This window comes from Camelus bactrianus, chromosome 22 (genome assembly GCF_048773025.1).
Source record: "Camelus bactrianus isolate YW-2024 breed Bactrian camel chromosome 22, ASM4877302v1, whole genome shotgun sequence".
In the NCBI taxonomy this organism is placed as follows: domain Eukaryota; kingdom Metazoa; phylum Chordata; class Mammalia; order Artiodactyla; family Camelidae; genus Camelus; species Camelus bactrianus.
The window spans coordinates 9,972,689-9,987,087 of NC_133560.1; the positions used below are offsets into that span (position 1 = coordinate 9,972,689).

General features: G+C 49.5%; 1 long non-coding RNA gene across 27 annotated transcripts in view; it reads right to left on the reverse strand.

The window, feature by feature from the left end:
• Positions 1-14,399, reverse strand: part of LOC123613430 (uncharacterized) — a 463,022-nt gene that overhangs the window by 192,823 nt on the left and 255,800 nt on the right. For 4 of the 27 annotated variants that reach the window (XR_012501558.1, XR_012501560.1, XR_012501553.1 and 1 more), the window contains one exon: positions 13,752-13,914. The exons of the other annotated variants lie outside the window; for them this stretch is intronic. This is a non-coding gene — a long non-coding RNA (uncharacterized LOC123613430). The remainder of the gene's footprint in view (positions 1-13,751; positions 13,915-14,399) is intronic. 27 annotated transcript variants of the gene reach the window in all.

The window sequence follows — 14,399 nt, forward strand, 5'->3', positions numbered from 1 at the left end:
CCTTGAGTGTGGGTGGGACTTAGAAACTCACTTCTAACAAACAGAAGAGAGTGGAGGTGACAGCATTTGGAGATTAGGTCATACAAGGCCCTGGGACTTCCTGCTCCCTCACTCTCTCGTCCATCACTTACTGTTGGGACAGCCATCTGCCATATTGTAAGGATGCTCAAGTAACCAGGTGAGAGGCCTATGGAGGGAGGAACTGAGGCCTCCTGCCAACAGCCACATGAGTGAGCTGATTTGGAAGCAGATTCTGCAGCCCCAGGCAAGCCTTCAGCTGCCGGAAACCTGGGCTGACATCTGCCTGCAGGCTGACAAAACACACTGAGTTAGAACCACTCAGATGCTCCAGACTTTCTGACTTGCAGAAACTGTGAAATAATATGTACTTCTTGTTTTAAGCCACTAAGTTTTGGTATCATTTGTTATGCAGCAATAGGTAACCAATACAAACGGGCAGTGAGAAAAAGATGAAAGCAGCACTAGCAAAGCAAAACCAAATGGTACACGAGGAGGCAAGATGTTGGTGGGGATGGCAGGGCCAAGGTAAGAAATTCAAACAATGACGGTAAGGATCCTGGAAGGCTTTTGAGTCTGAGTTCCTCTATGAAAAAGTGAGCTATGTTACATATTTCCAAAAATATTTGGCCAGAGGATGAAAGCAGAGAACTGAATTGCATTAGAAAAGATGCATATTCTAAGCTAGCACAGTGTCAAAAACGTAGCAGGGGGGAAAAATAACCATAAGAAAACAAAACTCAGTAGCTCACACTCCAGCATTGCTCGGTTTTTCTGCGTGCCCCTAGCTCTGTAGTCCTAATCAAGACTTATCTTTGTGTCTGATGATATAAGATGCAATTAGGTATTATTATGCCTATTTTAATGAGTAAACTGATGCTTCCAGAATTGACGTGGCTTCTCTATGGTTCCACGGAGCCAGGACATGAACCCAGATCAAGCTGATTTCAAAATCCAGGCTAATCCCACGGCACCACCCCTGTCTCTTTGTAGAACATTTATTTACATTCCTTGGGATTTTTTGAATTCTCTTCCCTCTGCTTTCTTACTAAGAACTCTGCCAGCGTTCCTCTTCCCCCTACCCTTAAAAAAAAAATCCTTTAATGATCATTCATTCCAGAAATTAAGTGTCTACATATTTGACTAGGGAGACTGAGAAAGCGCTGAGAGGGCTGGAATGCAGGAACTATGAATTGAAGTCTTCTTCAAGACTCTTCCTTGTTCTCTTTCCCCTGAGTCTGGACGTGCAGCTATTCTGCCTGGCAACCTTCCTTCTCCCTCTGCATCCCCCCCTAACCTGCCCAGAGCCCTGTCTGGCGGGAGCACAGCATTGTCTCAGCTCCGCTCCCCCTGGAAAATGTCGAGTCTGCGTTGACATTGACACCCATTGGGGGACTGTGCAGCTGTTCTCACGCAGCCAGCCCCAAAGGCCTTCCGGAAATTGTTAGGATTCACGCGCCTTCTGTATGCCTGGCAGCTCTACAAGGCCTGGCACCCCACGACTGTGGCTGGGGTAGGGATCTGATCTTCTTCTACATTTGCATCTTCTTTTCCCCTTTTCTGAATCCCTGCAGGTCCAGTAAATTGAGAGTTAATAGCTAAGGAAGACAGGTACTTTCCTCCTGTATGTAGAATAAGCAGGGGCAGGCAGACAAGGTGACATCTTTTCTTTTCTCTGTGGTTGTAGATAACTATTATCATTATTTAGATCTCATCTGGCTTAAGTGGCATAAATCCAGTTCCAACTGGATTTGGCAAAAAGGGGAGTTTAATAACAGGGTATTGGAGTGTCTCCAAGAAAGCTGAAGAAAGGGCAGGCATGCTGCCAAATGGGTCACCATGTACAGTTGTGCAAGCTCCACACTGCACAACCCCGTGGGCCACTATCACAAGGTGGTCATATGAATGGCACTTCCTGGAGGTGTGCAGGACACAACTTGTCTAGCTCCTCCCAGCGTGCCTTCTCCAAGTTTCAAGAATAACTGGAAGCAGGGTTTAAGATGCCACCAGGACTCTCTCCCCATCTCTGAAATGGGCTTCTCTCGAAGTATTGACTCAATCCTGCCCACCATGGGCTGGTTTCATCCACGTGGTAGATGACTTGTCTGTGGATGGTTCCTTACTGCCAACGTCAAGGAGGCACCGACTCGTGCTGTTACTGGTCCCAACTTCAAAACTTCTACGGAAGGGCTGTGACTGATGAATTTGAGCTTGGTGTCCATCTTGCCACAAATCAGGGAGCAATATGGCTGGAGGTGGGCAGTGCCTTTGCCTCAGCCTGAGTCAGATTCCCACCTAGAACCAGTACATCTGCTCAGCAGGAGGCAGGAGATGTCCAAGCATTCCCTTTGAGGGAATTTAAAGCTTTTAACCCCTGCTTGTTTGTCTTTATTTATTTATTTATTTATTTTTTAATCTCCAGAGCCTTGTAGGAGGTCTAAATACCTCATAGTAGGTAGGACAATGTGGGAAGAAAATTGCTCCAACTCAAGACTGGGTGTGTTAAACTAACCTCCTCTGGGACTTTTATCTGATGGAGTCTTAAGAGTTTGGCAACATGGAAGCTACATTCATAATTTGAATATTTGGGGGGGACATTATGATCCTTGTGTAGTCACATGCAGGCAGCTCTCAAGCTCTCTGTCCTGAAGGCAGAAAATACCAATTCTCTTCCCAAATTAACTGCCCACAGATGTTTGATAACTGCCTCCTTCAAGACACCAGAGAGAAGAAACAACAATCTCATAAATGTTCAATTCATCCCCTCCCACCCCCTCCCAAGTCTCCCACCTCCAACATAAGGTTGAAGGGTGTACCCCTCTCTTACCCTTTAATATTATTACCCCCGATAGCTCTCTCCCCGTGTCTTTTTTGAACCTCCAACTTTTCACCCCAACTCTCATCAGTCACCATAGCTTAGGAGTTTGAGCCAGAGAAGGATTCTCCGGGTGTCATGAAATCAAGGGGTTACCCTGAAAGGGACTGGGGGGACGGCGTGGAATGAAGAAAAACAAATACAGCTGCCACGTGCCATAAATATTCTTAGACCATTTCATCCCCGTGGAACAAGGGGGTGCATGACTACTGATGACCAAAATAAATAGTAATCAATTATGATGATGGTAATTATGCTTTTGAAATTAGCCTGGGAAAGGATGACCAAGGCAATTTTTTATTCCACCCCAGGAAAATGGGACGCCAGCTGGGGCTAATAAGAGCTTTCATTAAAGCACTGAGTTTCATCCAGCACTGCAAAGAAAGCCCTCTCTGTCCTGTGACCCGGCCCGGCCCTGACATGCCTTCTGCTTTTTAACAAGAACTGAAAGGTGGCGAGACAGACAGTTCTTGCCTTGGCACCGAGCGAAGGCGGCCTTTGAAAAGGCAGGGATTATTTTCAATGGCTCCGGGCTGAGGAGTTTCATTTCCTTTGCCCCCTGTCTCCATGCGCCCGGGTTCCAGCGCCAGCGAGGAGGACCTGGGGCTGACTAGGTCGGCTGGCAGCAGTGGATGACCTGGGGCACAGGGTCTGGGCCGGGGAAGACGGGACAGGGCAGTCTGCAGCCACTGGCTGGCTAGGGAGACAGAAGGAGAAAAATATGTGGTTTCTGTACAAGGGACGTGTGTCTTTCCCCGCACCTGAGTCGCTCCAGGAGCTGTTGTGGGGATGGTCACTAATATTTACCTGCCAGCCCTTCCCCCCAGAAAGCATATTTACCCAGGCACAGGGCGGCCCTCAGCCCCGCCCCGCTGGCTTCCCTGCCCCTGCACAGCCAGCACCCTCCGCAATCTCATGGAAGCCGCTCGCTGCTGGCTCCTGCCTCGGTTTCCCTTTCTGCCCCTCTCCCTTTCACTCGATTTCCTGCTCTAGTTCTCTCTTTCTGTGAAGAAACTGAAGAAGACCTCTTGCTTAGCCACCCGAGCACAGCTGAAAAGTTCAAGGGTCAGTGAGAATAAAATTCCCCTCTTTTGAGTTCTGACACAGACTCACTACCCAAACCTCTGATAGAGGTTCGTTACCTAAACCTGGATCAAAGTCTCAAAGCCTCACCTTCATCCAGTGGCTCTTGGCCAGGAGCGATCTCCGCCCCCCACCCCCCTCCCCACCATGTCTGGCAGTGCCTGGAGACAGTTTTGACTGTCACAACCGACTTGGAGAATGCTACCAGGATCTATCTGTCGGGGCCAAGGATACTGCTCAACATCCTACAATGTACAGCAAGAATGATCCCACCCAAACTGTCAGCAGTGTCGAGGCCGAGAAACCTTGGCTTGATTAACAGCTAAGCAGGCATCTAATCACCACCACCACCAACGCCCCTCCGCTCCAAGGCTGACCTCCTGGAAGGCTGAGTGTCAGCGCGGTGTGGAAGTCTAAGGGCACCAGCCGGAAGCTGATCTGCACGCCTGCGCAGTAAGTCATCAGTGACCCCGCCTCCTGGCAACCGCTCTGGCCAATCAGATTAGCTGCTTCAGGCCACAGAGCAGGGGGCAGACGCTCCCTTCCTAGCACTTCTGCCAAAAGGGAGGAGGTTCTTCATGTCTGAGCAGAGGAGGCACTTGGGGAGAAAAGAGGGCCCCTCCATAGGCCAATTCAGGTTGTCTGATTAATTTCCAGAGTCAGATGGACCCAGGGGATGCTTCCAAGAGATTCGGGTATGGCGGAGAGTGAGAACCCAGTCCCAAGACATGGATGGCCCTAGTCTCAACATTCACTCGGCAGTTGCATGGTGCTTGGCCTGCCCTATACCATCCATACTGCAGGAAGCAAGATTTTCATTCCCTCTTGGCAGACAAGGAAGCCAAGTTTCGGGAATATTAAGTGACTTGTCCGAGGCCACAGATCAGGCCATTGGAGGATCTGGGGCTGGAACCCAACCCGATCTAAAATAACTCGGAGTCTCCCTGGATTCTGTGTCTAAAGAGGGCCACAGACCTGGAAGGGACTATGCCACAATGACTGGATGGACTGAAGGGAGAGGCGGGCAAAGGTGACCTCTGATGGACCCTAGGTGCTTTGGTCTGGAAAGATCGGGGCTGAGAGCAGAGATCCAAGGGCTGGAATCTTATGAAGGTTGTGGAGAGAATGAACACGTGCTCTATCACCAAATCCCCATACCACAAATTTGTGTCCCTTGAATCTTTGACTAGGTCTGACAGTAATCTTGTAAAACTCATCAACTCAAAATCAAACGGAGTTTATTTAGACTTTGCATAAGCCTTAAGACTTGGGTAGCAAGAGCAGAAGACTATCATTTACTGACTACTGACTACATGCAAGGCTCTCTGCTAGACCTACACATAGATGATTTCATTCTCCCTTCCCCAGAACCCCATGAGATGCCCTGAGCCCCAGTTTTGGGGACCAGGAAACTGCCAGGGGCAGAGCCAGTGGCCCAGAGCCCTGGCACGTACTTCTGCATAATGCCCTGGAGCTTGGCAGGATCAGTCATGACTGAGGGGTACTGGCTATAAGAGGGGACAGAGCTCCCCTGGGGCCACCATCAGAGAAGATCCTCAAGGGACCCCACAATATTGCCCTCCAACCCTGAGTGCTTCTAGAGACCAAATCCTAAGGTGCACACCCAGTGAACCCAGATAGTAAATCAGACATTGGCTTCTAAATAGCCCACGCACACCAGGATGACTCTGCTCTCCATTTGTTGTCCTCAGGAAAAGGGCCTGCTCTTTTTTTTTTTTTTTACCCCCTCTGCACTGACCCATTCCAGGGTCAGCAAATTCTCCCATATAGACACCCTCAGGCTGCTGCTTAAGCCTATTTCCTCTTCCCTGTTCCAGGGTGAAGACGAAGAACAGCTGGTGGCCACCGTCTCTAAGAATCTTTCATAAACCTGAAGACCCATTATGTAATCAGCCTTCTCCCAGTGAAATGATCTCAGTTCTTTTCCACGTTTCTCAAAGATGATTCAAGTTTCCTTTGCAAATCAGTTGACCCCTTAGGAAGTTCTCTCCGCCCCTCTTAAGGCGCAGAGACCACAGTCAGCCATGATGTTGAGTCCATCCCTTTGCATAGCAAGCGTTCTCTCACCAACGTGGTCAGAGGGTAACTTCCCAGTAAAACTCACAGGGGTGGAAAGCTCAAAGACGCCTAAGTTCAAGTCCATGCTTCTCCTCGCACTGGCTGTGTGACCGCAGGCAGATCATCTGGGCTTGCAAGATCTCCATTTCTTTTATCTCAAAGCAGAAGAAATGACTTTCCCATGAGACTCTAAGGAGATAATGTAAGTGAAGTCCTTGGCACCAGTAGGAATGCTCTACTGGGTAGCAGTTGTGACTTTACTATTATGCCCTCCCCTCCCCACCCTGAAGCCACTTTCTTATTTGCAGTTCCCCTGAGTCAAACAAAGACAGCAAACCAAAGATAGGAAGTTCTTCACTGGCCCTGTCTGTCTCCCGAAGAAGTGAGCCTGCTGTCCTGGACGTGTGTGAACCAGACGGCTCACACCTCCCACGGGTGTTGGAGAAGGGGCTCCTATTTTGGGTGAGAATGGGCTTGGTGACCTCTTAAAATCTCTTTCAACTCAAGGTTCCATTTAGAACCCAGGACAACCCAGGCTCTCACCACTTATCCATTTTCCATAAGGAATCCAACCAGATGGATTTCCTATGCAGGAGAGATGGTACCGTGTACCCATCCCTCCCTCATCGGACGTGTCTATCCCCCAACTTCCCACTCTCTCATGCTGCCCCTGGTAGTCTTCCTCTTCTAAACCCCCCTGCAAATGTTCCATCTCCTTTCTATTGGGTCAAGCAATGCAGCTTTGCCCTCAAACATGTCTAATGCAGCCAGATCAACTCTAGCCAGCCAGCAGGATCCACCCTCCTGAGAAGGCAGTTTAGAGACCAGCAACTCTCCCTGGAGCACAGGCTTAGGAGTCTTGCTCCACAACCAAAGAGACTTATCAGAGAATTCCTTTCCTTGACACACAGAATTTTTTCCAAGTGAAATTCCCCTAATATAATTTGCTCCGTCTTCTTTCATACAATTCAATGATTTCTGTCTCCATGTCGAAGAGCTTGTATTACCACCTTGTAAAACAAATTATGCCAACAAACATTTATATATGTATATATTGTTTAAACCCTTGCATTTTTTAATCTATTGACTTTATGGCACTTTTTGTCTGGAAACGTACAGCATCTAATAGAGCTAGGCTGCAGCATCACAACTTGCCGACAGGTGGCACCAGCTCACACCCTTTCAAGCATCACCATGAAACACATCCCGAGCTTGAGGGTTCAGGTTATGCGACATAAATCAGCTGCATGCTTCTCTGCTTTGAGAAACTCAAAACTTACCGACCCTCCTTTCAGTAAAAGGGAGTCGCTGAATGGGACTCCGTTTTTCCAAGGCTCTTGTTGACAGAGCACTTTCTCAGTAACCTTGCCATGTGGATTTCTCAGAGAGATCCCTTCCCCACAGCACAATTTAGCCTCTTTCAAAAGGTTAACCCTGCCAGGTCGTAGTCAGCAAGTGTTCCCAACAACTCTTAGGTCACATGTCAGGGAAACCTTCAAGGGCAGAGACCCCAGAGTGCAATGACTTTGCTATTAAGGCACAGGCGTGGCCGTCTGCTGAAAGGAGCTGGCCCCCTGCCTCTGGGTGCAACGTGATTCCTTCTCAGCCAGGAGACAACTGCCTCAGCTGGACGCTGCCCGCCTATGTGGTCCAGGTAGGCAAACTCCTGGCTCCTTATAAATCCTCCCTCACAGTTATAATTTCTAAAGGCAACTGCAAAGCACCTTTGGGGCAAATCAAAGGAAATGCACTGGACAGCATTTGAAAAACAGTCTAGGCCAACATACTGCCTCCATCCATCTGGGACTGGGACTTAAATTTAAGGTGGACCTCACAAGGAGTGATTTCTTCCCCAACCTCTGCAGCTGGGTGGGGACGTGGGGCTGGAATGAGTTAGAGGGGAAAGTTATCTCATAGTCTTTTTTGTGCACTTTGGTCAGTGGCCTGCCTCTAAAAGATGCCATGCAGGCTTTTGCTTGTTTTGGTGGGAAATGACCCGCTACGACACGGCTTGATAAATGGGAAAATCCCTCTCCTATGCTTATTTCTTTTCTGCGTACGCTTCCCTGTCCCCCATGCCCTGTCCTGTGAGCTTCTTGTTCCTACCAAAGTTGCCAATCAACCAGAAAAGTTAATTTGTCAGACAGGAAATAACATCAGATTCTCTTTGGAAAAGAGGTGCTGTTTCCTGGTTCCAGAGCATCCAGCATCCACAAAAGCCTTGTATGCTGCCTATTTGTATGAACACAGTCAGATGATGAAGAGGGGCTCCTGAAAGAAAGCAGCCCTACACGTGGGCTGAGCTCTAAAGTCACATGTTGGTTTATTCAGTTATTCCCTCACTCATTTACTCAACTAATCTTATATTACACCCCTGCTTGGTTTCAGGGCTGGTGCTGTGGGCTCAGAATTCAGAGATGGGGAGCATTTGGTTACTGTGTGTCAGTCAGCAACTGCTGCATAACAAGCTACCCCAATATTTAGCAGATCAAAACAGCCATTCGATGATGCTTCTATATTCCTTGGTCAGGGATTCAATTGGGGCACTGCAGAGTTGGCTCCATGATATCTGGGACCTCAGCTGGGGAGACACAAAGCCCACAGGTAGCTTGCAGCTGGGGAATGAAATTGTCTAAAAGTCTGGGCTGGAATGCCTTGAAGACTCAGGCTGCCTGCAGACCAGAGCACCCACATGTGGCCACTTTGTGAGGCTTGGCTTTCTCACACATGGTAGCTTCAGAGAAGTCATACCTTTTACCTAGGGCTCAAAGCACAAGTGTCCCAGGCAACAGGGAAGAAACCACATGACCCTTTAGGATGCAGTGTAAGAAGTTACATAGGATCCTTTACCCTATCCTGCTGGTCAGAGCCACACACAGATATGTAAGGGGAGGGGACACAGATCCCACCCCTTCAGTAGGAGGAGTGTCCAGTTCCACTGCAGAAAAGCATGGGTGATGGGATGCTCTGTTACAGCCCACTTTGGGAAATGAGATTTGCCACTCACTGTTCATGGTGGACACAGTCAGTGTCTCCAGATGTGACATCCCCATGTACATTAGTCAACGTCACTCACTCATTCACTCACTCACATGTAACTCAGAAGGCAGCTGCAGCCTCACCCAGCAGGTCCATGGCTTCGAAAAGCTCAAGCCTCCCCCGTTCTCCCGCGCTGTGCACACGCAGGGCTAGAGCTCATCATTTTGATGGGCGAGCAGGGAGAAGGGACTTACCCTGTGTAGCTCGTGCCAACAGCTCACAGACTCATATTAGAAATGTCTGTTCTCTTTCCAGCACCCCTCCTATGCACACACGCATGCATACACATCACTTGAGCTTTCTTCCCCTCTTCCTCCTGGCCAGTAGCCTCAGCCTCTGAGGCTCCTCTTCCCATCTGCCCATCTCCAAACCCGGGGATCCTCACTGTCTTGCCCTCTCCCTCTGTTTGCAGGGCTAGTTGGCACGCTGCCGCAGCTCCCAGGTGTGCTCCCAGAAGCTTTTCTATGTGGGGTGCAGAGTGAGGGCCTTCCCAAGTCGGCGGCCCACCCACCTAAGAATGCACAGAAGTGATTCCACGTCCTGTTCACTGATCACTCATTCAACGAACATCGGTCGGGCAGCTGTGCTGTGCACCAGGCCTTGGGTGGTACAGAAGACACAGGACTACACTCTGTGCCTCTCTGAGTGATGGCGTGTGACAGCTGCTTTCACCCCGTTACCCAAAAAATACCTGGAAATGTTATCATTAGCGTTACATCTGTTGTTATGGTTACGCCTTTTGTCTTGCCAGACCCCTCTCGCCTCTGCAAGACATTTTGCCGTAGACCACGAGTTCTACTCCCCGACTTCAGTCATTTATAAACCATCCTGCTGATGTCAGTCATATGCGTACCACTGTGTTTTATTGGCTTTACCGAAGTCTTTGAAGTGACTCACTTTCTCTACTGACCGTTTAAAAAAATTTTATATCACTACCATAAATGGAAAACTATAATCCCGTGCCGTAAATGGAAGGCAACCCTAAAATTAAATTCAATTTTAAAACTACGCTGTGAAACTTCAGCTAAATACAGAAACTTGAGCCCCTGCCCTCTCTCTCTCTGTTATAAAGGGAACAAGGAGGTGTCGGGCAGGTGTCAGAGACAGTCTAGCCCCACACTGAGACGTACTCCTTGGTGTGGTCCAAAGAGTTCTAAAGGGAGGGGTGTTCTCAGTGAGGGACGCAGCACAACTTCATGCCATCTCTGTGTACCATCCACGGCCATCGCCGTCAGGTACCACCAGTGATTTCCGTCTAAGGCAGTCAGGAGAGACACGTGGTGCAGCAGCAGCAAATGACCCTCAGATCTCAGTGGCTTAACATGCAAACGTTACTTCTTGCTCGTGTCCATGGTGGGCTGACAGGGTCCCTGCTCATTCGTGTTGCTCAGGGCTCCAGGCTGATGAAGCAGCTACCCATTTTGACGGCTGAGGGTCATTTTGCCGAAGGGAAAGGAGAGGGTGACACGAAGCATCCATTGGCTTTTAATGCTTCCACCCGGCAGTGAATGCTCACTACCTGCACTCACTGCTCAGTGGCTGACTGAAGTCACCTGGGCAGGAAGTACAATCGTACCGTGTCCTGCAAGGAGCGAGAGCTGGAAAATTTATGAAAGCCATGTGGACTTCCACCCCACCCATGCCCTGAGAACACTGGCCCAAACAGCTGCCCCAGCCTCTCTGGGCACATTCTTCTTGACATGACCCATGACACCCAGGCAAACCAGACCACTCACCGTTCCACGACCATGACCATGACCATGACCATGACCATGACCATGCTCTGCACTCGCCTTCCCCTGCCTCTGCTTGAGGCTGCCACTGACTGCAGCACCATCTCCCTGCCTCTCATCCTTCCCTGTCAAGAATCCACCTGTTTCTGAGGCTCTGTCAGTCCCCCACACTGTAATAATTCTGTGTGTGTGTGTGTTCTCATAGGATAACGTTATAATTTGCAGAACTAGAAGGGATGGACCCCCCTCATTTACAGCTGTTTCTCAACCCCAACACTGTCAACATTTGAGCAGGATCATTCTCCTGTGGGGACTGGCCTGCACAGGGTAGTATATTCAGCAGCATCCCTGAGCTTGGCCGAGATGCCAATGGCAACTGCTCCCTCCAACTTTGACAACAAAAAAATGCCTCGAGACGTTGAATGTTCCTTGGGAGGGAGGGCAAACTTTCCCTCAGTTGAGAACCACTGTTTTTTACAGGGCAGCCAAGAGGAATTAAACACGATGCCCAAGATGACACGGTGACTTAATGGCTGAAGGGGCTGGAGGAACCCATGCTCTTGCCCCCTTCCCCGCCCCCAGCCCCCATCCAGCGCCCTTGGTGCTGGTGCACAGGGATCAGGCTGGGAGGATAAATGAGAGAAATGCTCTGGACTCGTATTCTCTTCACACATTTGACGTGTTCTGTTGAGCAGTTTCATAAAAGATATGCTCTTGCTCATAATTTAAAAAAAAAACACAGACAATTTGGTCTGTCTTATATTTTTCAACTTTTGATATAGATGAGAGGACCGGAGTATTTCATTCTCCTTCAGTTCTACTATATGCAAAAGAGTAATGTTCATCCAGTGACAACATGGCAACTGACGATGTTAAGAGGGAGACACTAGGGAGTGCTGGGGACTGTGTGACACCCAAGAAGGCTGCCCCAACTAAGAGGCCAAGTGTTGTATGTAGCACGTTGTTAGAATTTTTCCGACAGTTGAAATCCAGATTTTAAAGACTTCCTAATTTTTAGAGGCTGGAAACTAATTTAGTTTTTTTAAATGCACAAGTCCAAACCAGAGGCCACACAAAACACCAGGTTTGGCCCTCGGGCCACACAAGTCTGCCACCTCTACATTATACAGGCGACCATGGCGTGCACTCACGTAGATATGTCATTGCCCCAACTCACAACTCGCTCTGAACGTCAGAGTCATCGGAGGGTCCCAGACCCCACTTCAGACCTGCTGAAAGGAAAGGCCCCAGGGTGGGCCTCTGGGATCCATATTTCTGAAAAGCTTCTAGATGAAGATTCTGATGGAACAGGCCCCTTGACAGAGTTGGAAACCACTGTATGAAGTCCTCCCCTCGCCTCCCCAGACAGTGAGCTCCGTCTTATCCATTCCCAGCACAGACAATGGGCTTTTTATGTATCTGTTCAAACAGAAGCATCAGAAAGGTTGAAGTAGTAGTTGCTTCTGGGTTTTTCACCTGGATCTCACTGTTTTTAAGAAAAATATCTATGGCATTTGGTTGTAACATTCTTTTATCAACTCCAAGGTTCCTTGGAAGGAAGATGGTCATGGACGGCAGGGGCAGGAGGGTGGGCAAGTTACAATATTGCCACTTTAAATCAAAGGAGAAAGTCTGTGTTGAGGCTTCAGTTCCACCAAGGCGGGAGGGACTCAGCCCTCACTCACCCCTCTCCTGGACAAACCTTCCTCCAGCTCCCTACAGGGCAAACAAGTTGTGGCTTCGCCTTGTGTGGGCCTCCCTGGGAAGAGATGCTCCCTCACCATCGCTGATTAAATCTAGCAAATTGTAAATCCAGCCACATCTGATTTCAGAAGTCCCACAACTGGGGAATTCCCTTCCAGTTATGTTAGGACCAAGGCACAAAAATGTAGGTACAAGGATGTTGCAGCACCGGGGAGACAGGTGTAGCTCAAGTGGTAGAGCACATGTTTAGCATGCACAAGGTCCTGGGTTCAATCCCCAGTGCCTCCCCTAAAAATAAACAAACAGACAAACCTAATTACTTCCCCCCCCCAAAATAGTAAAAAAAATTAAAAATTAATTTTAAAAAAAAGAATGTCACAGCATTATTTGATAAACTTAATTACTTCCTCCAAAAAAAAAAAGTAAAAAAAAAAATTTTAAAAATTTGAAAAAATAAAGAATGTCGCAGCATTGTTTGAAGGAGTGAATTTGTGGACGAGACCTAGGTGTCCATCCATGGGACGCGGGAGGAACTGACTACGGACCATGAGGATGACAGGAGACCAGTCAGCAGGTGGCCCCGTCGGTCTCTGTCCCAGCAGCTCACTCGGGCCCTCGGCAGCCCCCTCACCCCTTGCCTTTTCCAACACCTGCCTCTCTTTACCTGGTCTCTGCTCATTTTTGGTCTCAGACTCTAGATTAGACTCTTCCCGGAAAGAGGCGCCAGGCACGCGTTGAGAATAGGCATGACACAGGGCGGAAGGGGCAGGACACAAACGCTGGACAAACGAAGAAGGGTGCAGCGGTTAGGATGCGATGTGATAAAGGCCGGCTGGACCCGGCTGAAACCAAGGTGGCTCTGCGAATAGCCCGGTCCCTGACCTTCAGGTCATTGTATCTTCACTGTAATATCAAAAGTCACTCCCCTCACACAATGACAGTTCCAAGGCGGCCCATAAAAGGCCAAGAGGCAGGCAGTGGCCCAATTCCTGGGAAATTCCCCACCCTTCCCCGAAATAGCAGGAATATTCCTCCCACTCATTAGCCTATGAAATTACTCAACCCATAGAACCCTACGACCCCATGCCCTGAGGCCATTCTCATTTTCTGAGATGGTCCGCATCCTGCCTGCGGAGCGTGTATATCTCCAAATAAACTGGCCTTCGCTTTTCCTCGGCTCCCTCTTGAGTTCTTTCCTACGCGAAGCCACGAGCCCTCACCTGGCGGTGCGTCCTAAGGACTCCTGCAGGTCCCAGGATGCGCCATCTCCCTCTCCTGCAACAGATGTGTAGGTACGGACGTGGACAGGATGCTCACGATGCAGTGCTGAGGGGCAGAGGCGTTCCAGGATGGCATGTGCGTCACGCTGGGAAGTGTGCAGAGCTGTGAAGATGATGTCGTGAAGGGGCCGGGTCACCCAACAGGGCTCGTGAAGCACCCAGAGGGCAGGGGCAGCAGGAAGTCACTGCCCGGCCTCGGCCTCAGGGGACGAACGGAGGCCCAAGGTCATTCCCGAGTCCAGAGAGAGTTGGGCTGTGGAAGAAGGGCCCAACAAGGCCCGTGGCCTCAGGGAGCCAGGCCACTCGGAGAGAACCACCCAATGGGGGGTCAGGGGGAGCAGGAGGCGTGGAGGAGGGAGTAAATACCTCGGCCTCCTTCTCCCATTGGCCACCCCGCTCTGAAGCCAGAGGAGCCCAGGGGAGCCAGGGCACTGCCACGACACAGACACAGGGCAGGGAAAGACGGAGAGCTGCTGTAGGGCTGGGGGAGGGGAGGCAAACAGAGAAAAGCCATCAGAAGTGTGGTTTGATCCCACTGGTGTAAATTATATATATCTTTTCACATGCCTGAAAGCATCTAAGGACACA